At 41.4% G+C, this 6,435-nt stretch overlaps 1 pseudogene; it reads left to right on the top strand.

Annotated features, from left to right (window-relative positions):
* Positions 1 to 1,027: 1,027 nt before the first annotated feature.
* On the top strand, positions 1,028 to 2,134 carry Atp1b3-ps2 (ATPase Na+/K+ transporting subunit beta 3, pseudogene 2; annotated as a pseudogene).
* Positions 2,135 to 6,435: the final 4,301 nt, after the last annotated feature.

Here is a 6,435-nt window from a genome sequence, read left to right on the forward strand (position 1 = left end):
AATTTTGAAAGCTCAGTTCAATAGGAATAAAGGTGGACATTTTCATATTTTCATTGAAATGTATATTAATATACCTATAACCCACATGCAATTGTAAGAAAAACTATATACAGAGAGTTTCTTCCTTAATTGGAAAACATTGTGATATCATAACCATGATGTTGATATCAATAAGCCAAAGGGTCAATGGTCTTTCCTGTTTTATATTGTTTGTGTGTGTGTGTGTGTGTGCGTGTGTGTGTGTGTGTCTGTGTGTGTCTGTGTGTGTCTGTGTGTGTGTCTGTGTGTGTGTCTGTGTGCGTGTGTGTGTCTGTGTGCGTGTGTGTGTGTGTCTGTGTGTGTCTGTGTGTGTCTGTGTGTCTGTGTGTGTGTGTGTCTGTGTGTGTGTGTCTGTGTGTGTGTGCGTGTGTGTGTGTCTGTGTGTGTCTGTGTGTGTGTCTGTGTGTGTCTGTGTGTGTGTCTGTGTGTGTCTGTGTGTGTGTCTGTGTGTGTGTCTGTGTGTGTGTGTGTCTGTGTGTGTGTCTGTGTGTGCGTGTGTCTGTGTGTGTCTGTGTGTGTCTCTGTGTGTGTGTGTATATGTGTGTGTGTGGTACTCTATGATTTTGCTATCTGGACATGTGTATATACTCCCACAGTCAGGACACTGAAGAGCCTCCACACCACAAGTGCCAATCGTGTCGCTTTGTAACTCAGACTCCTTACCACATCCCTTCTCACATTCCAGCCACTGACAACCACCAGCTGATTTTTAATTATAAACTTTCATCATTTCTAAAAGCTTATGTAAGTAAATCATGCAATATGCAACCCTTTGAAACTGGCTTCTTCCACTCAGCACAATGCCTCGGAGATCCAGCCTTCCAGCTCACTCTGCTGAGTAGCATTCCATGGTACAGCTGCCCGTGTATAGAGCACTCACCTGAGGAAAGGCACCTGATTCCTGCCTAGGCTCCTGTAGAAAAGCTTCCATAAATGTTCACCACCGGGTGCTTGTCTGAAAACATATGCTTTCATTTCCATACCGCAAATGTCCAGAAGTGCAGTGGCTGGGTTCTACAGTAATTGCAGGACCAAGCTCCTCGTCGCCTGCAGCCCCACGGCCTCCATTCACCTCATCTTCCACATGCCCATCCTGACAAAGACTGAGATGAAATCTTCCCACCAGAGCCTGGCCAAGTAGAAACTGTTCATCTACAACCCAACCAGTAGAGGGTTTCTGGGGCGCACCTCCAAAAGCTGGGCTGTGACCTTGCTCTTCTACCTACTTCTTGATGGGTTCTTGGCTGCACTCTTCACATTCACAATGTGGGCCATGCTCCAGACTCTGAATGATGAGGTTCCAAAATATCAAGACCAGATTCCATAAGTCCAGGACTTACGGTTTTTCCAAAACCACTGACTGCCGCCTTGGAGTATACATACAGCGTGTCTGAGCCACATACTTATGAAGACCTGAAGAATTTCCTAGAGCCATATTCTGTGGGAGAACAGAAGAATCTTACACATTATCCTGATGGAGCACTTTTTCATCAGCAAGTGTCTAGATTATAGTGTGTGTCAGTTTCCAGTTTCCTTGCTTCAAGATTGTAGTGGTGTGAATGATGCTGACTTTGGCTATTCCAAGGGACAACCTTGTATTCTTGTGAAAATGAACAGAATAATTGAGCTAGTCCCAGACAGAGTTCCACATATATATATAATGTGTGTGACAAAGGATGAAAACATAGCAAATATAGCAATGCATCCTGAATATGGACTTACAGACTTCAAGTATTTTCCATATTATGGGGGGAAATGGCACATTGGATATCGATAGCCCCTAGTTGACATCCAGGTCAAATTTGACTCTGGTGCTACCAAGAAAGAAATAGCAATTGAGTGCTAAATTGATGACTCCAAGAGCCTAAGAAACAAGAATGAACATGACAACTTTTGGGGACGAGTTTCGCTCAAAAGTCACAGCACATGCCTAGGAAAAGAGTGTCTCCACAGAGTAAATGTGTTGTCTCCCTTCTGTATCAGCTGGACCTGCCATTCTAGGATTTTGAGGCAACCTCGGAGGAGGAAGTGGTGTGGGACGCACTTGGGTGACATCATAACATGCTTCCAGATCATAGTGTTCAGTGTCCTCTGAAGTAGCTGCCTGCTGTCTCTGCTGCCCTGGAACCCATGTACGGTCGCCAGACAGAGACCAGTGAGCTCCTGATCCCAAACACATAGAACGGGGGTCTTATCTTCTTCTGTGTGTAAAGGACAAACATCTGAAGCAGAATGTGCTGTGTTGTGTAAATATTTGATGGATTTAACACTGGTAACTGTCATATTTTGATGCCAACAAAGTTTTAGGGATAAAATGGTACCTTGCCAACATCAGCTTGACTTTAGCTACAAGAAATGTGTGAGAAGTTCTGTATGTGAGGAAGGAAAAGGAAAACTATGTGCATCCAAAAGGACTGATTCTGGTTCTGCGTGTGTGTGAGTGCACGCCTGTCGGTATGCTCTAAACTGTTTCCATTTTTCCATGGTGAACTAGACTGTATCTGATTTTACTGAGAGGACAGTCTCTCTGTCATAATACATATTTTAAAATACTGTTGTGCTGACTTTGAGTGTTGGAATCAAGTCTTCCACATTCAGGTGTCTTAGACATGTGGAAGAAACAGCAGGTAAATGTGTACCAATGTCTTTGTTTTGTTTTGTTTTGTTTTGTTTTGTTTTTAATTAAATGAAATTCCCAAAACATAAATTGTATAGCTTTGCAAAATGTCTTGTTAAGTGCCTTTATTTAGTAGACTGTAGACCTAATAAAAACAAATTGTAAAATTCAAATTAAAGTCCTGTTACATATATACATTCTGTTTTCTTTGTTGAGTCGTCTGTTGGTGGATATCTCAGTTGGTTCTATGCCTCAGCTATTTGAGCGAAGCAGTAATAAGCACTAATGTGCAAGAATAACTGTTCTTTAATTAGCTTAGGAGCCATTATGCAATTATTAGTGTTATGTCTGTTCTCACAGAGTTATCTTAAAATAGACATTGAATAAATAAATATAGGAAGAGTAAAGCCGTGTGTGAGAGGAGTCATGGAAATGAAACACCTAACATGAACTAGAGGCCTGGATCAAAAGATAATAAAGGTTCAATCAAAACATCCCTGAGGCGGGAAGGAAGATGAAACCTGAAGGTCAAGAGAGCAAGGGAAGGTTATCAAAGCTCAGGATGCAAGTGTGGGTTCAAAGGGATGCAGGAGTGAGAGCAGAGAACATCGCTGGAAAAGCAAACAGTAAGCATGCCAGTATTTGCATAGGAATTCAAGAGCATGGAAGATTCCAGAATCTAGAGAAAGTCATGGCCCTGGAAAAGAAGCAGCAATGGGAAAAAGGGCTCTTCAGCCACATGAGCTTCTTTAACAAGCTGGTTCATCAGAGACCGATCTGCTCTCCCTGTTCTGCCAAGATCTAATTTCATAGCCTGTGAGGCTGAAGCACAGGCCAAACCATGAAATCTACCAAGGCAATGATGCCACCCTGTTAGGCTCCTGGGAAACGACACATTAGCTCTTTACACCAGAGATGGTGTGCTAGCATTCTCCACGTGGTTTTTGAACCATGTTCAGTTTTCTGTTGTGACTAATCACACTTTATTATCATATAGACAGAGTGGTTCTTTGTGTTGATTTGTAACAGACACTTTGACTGACTCAGTTTGGTAGGTATCTATGTAACCATTTGTTACTAGCATTCTAAATGTTAGCCAAAAGCTTACCTCCCTAACCAAAGCCAACATTGTAACTGAACACACTTGGCTTCAAGTCTCACTCAATAGAATCCTTTAATCAATTCAGAGTGTCTTTTATATAAACATACTTTTAGATGGTAACTGGTAACGTAATTTCCTCTTCATCTTCTACAAAGATATTAGTCAAATCTACTTTGCATATTAATGCTTCTAGATAGAAGGAAATTCTAGATGGATTTTTTTATTGGTATCAAACAATGTCAAGTTCTATTTAAAAATCTAACACAAAACTGCCAACAGGAGCTAGGTGAGGAGCCTCGGCCATTAAAGATATTGTCATGCAAGAATAGAGACATGAACTGATTCCCAGCACCTGCTTTTAAAATGCATTGCAGTGACAGTTTGCCTGTAATCCCAGACAGAAGGATTCACACCACTTGTTGACCAACCAATATCAGAAATTAGCAACCTATAGCTTCAGAGAGTGACCCTGACTCAAAGAGTGATTGAAGAAGATACCTCTGCCCCTACACACACACACACACACACACACACACACACACACACACACACACAAGAACTCATATCAGCACGCATACACAGACACATAGACAAACACATACATGAACACATTCACACACGAAAGAGACAGCATGGAGTAAATGAATAACCACAGTCCTTCAAACAGGAACAACTCTGTACTACTCGTTTCAGTCTTTAACAGACTGGTCTGCAAAATCACTCTGAATAAATGTGAACCAGACTGAATAGGCCTTCAGTTGGTGCTGCAAAGACAACTTCAGTGACTAAGGAGACGATTTGGGACCATACAGGATTACCATCACTAAATTATTCATTCAAAGATGGGGGTTCCAATGATACTCTACTCTTAGAAAATCACAAAAGGATCTACATGGGGACTTTTTTATTATCTGTAACTGTTGAGTTTATACAGACTAATACTGTTAACTCATTGCCTTCTTAGACTTATCTCAAACAACTCAGGTTTTCATTTAAGGTTTCTTTTCCTTTTCTCCTTCTTGCTATGTAGTCCAGATGGCATTAAACTTCTGATCCTCCTGTCTCAGCATTCAAAAGTCATGGATGACAGGCACACATCAGTATACCTTGCTAACATTTGCATTTTTAGCAACATTGATAAATTTGGTTATTTTACAACCACTTTGTGCCCAATCAGTTTAGGGTACATTTACATCAGTAAAAGGATGAAGTACATCATAAAGAATCTCCATGGTCATTCTGAATGCCAATGTTCAAAACAAACGATTGGAAATATAATTCCAAGCTTGACAATAAACACCTGTAACACTCAAGAATATTTTTTCCAAATTGTACTCTGTAGAGGAATTTTCAACCAGCAACATGGCTGCTCTGACAAGGGATCCAAAGACCTTCTAGCTCAGTGTGATCTAGCTGGAATACAAACACACTTTAAACCCTCTGGCTGGAATATAGACAATGCCCTTAGTATACGCCTTTAATCCCAAACAATGGAGGTAGGGTGAGTTTGTGGAAGGAAGCAGCCATGTTTGAAAAATGATGTCAGATTGAGGGACAGACAAAGTGATGAACCAGAGAAAGATTTGACAGAATGAGTCAGAGATAAGGTATGCCCAACTCTCATTAGACAGACAGAAAGGAGAAGTGACTTAAAAGAGCAGTGAGAGAGAGAGAGAGAGAGAGAGAGAGAGAGAGAGAGAGAGAGAGAGAGAGAGAGGTTTTCCCAGGAAAGTTTTACAGAAGCAGGATGCAAGTGAAGATGGCATGAGCCAGAGAATGAGAAGGGGCCAGAGGAACAGATCGCCAGAGTTAGTTGCAAGCCAAGCAGAGCAGTTCAACCAGAAGCTGAGAGAAGCCCATTTGAGTAAGTCAGCTTGAAGATGAGTCTGGGCCAGAACATCTGAGTTTTTTCAGCAATAAGCCTCTGAAATGACAATTACAACTGGTCAATGAAAGTTATTTTACAGCACTCTCCGTTCCACTGTATTCTCTGTGGGTAGGCCTTGGGGTGGGAGTGTTATTGTTATAAAAGGCTATTCAACTCTATTCAATTCAAAGAAAAGTGAAATCAGGGAACACACACTTATGAAGCATTTTGTAGAGAGCTTCGTAAATACCAGCGATCAGATACTTTGCTGATCCTTTATTTTCTGGACATTGTATGATGATGGTACCAGGAAGAACTGTTTCCATTACTGAGCTGAACCTTGGCTTCACAATCATAGTACCTCAGATGCCTTTTCAAAATATCAACTCCAAGACTGCACACCCATCAAATCAAGGTTTACATGAATATAAATGTGACATCTGTCTTTTTTTTAATTATTTATTTACTATATATGAGTACACTGTGGCTGTCTTCAGACACACCAGAAGAAGGCATCAGATCCCATTACAGATGGTTGTGAGCCACCATATGGTTGCTGGGATTTGAACTCAGGACCTCTGGGAGAACAGTCAGTGCTCTTAACCACTGAGCCATCTCTCCAGCCCAGACATCTGTCTTTTAAAAGATTCAAGACTCTGGTCAGTGAAGCAGATAGTCTAGCTGCAGAGATCTTCCTTCTCCCTCTTCTCCAAATGCAATCTCCCAGTCTCATCCCCAGCTCTATAGCAGACCATCTGATGTAGCATCCCTTCCTCCCTGCCTCTCAACTCCTGAGTTCTCAATGGAAAT

Source organism: Rattus norvegicus, chromosome 11 (genome assembly GCF_036323735.1).
Source record: "Rattus norvegicus strain BN/NHsdMcwi chromosome 11, GRCr8, whole genome shotgun sequence".
Lineage (NCBI taxonomy): Eukaryota > Metazoa > Chordata > Mammalia > Rodentia > Muridae > Rattus > Rattus norvegicus.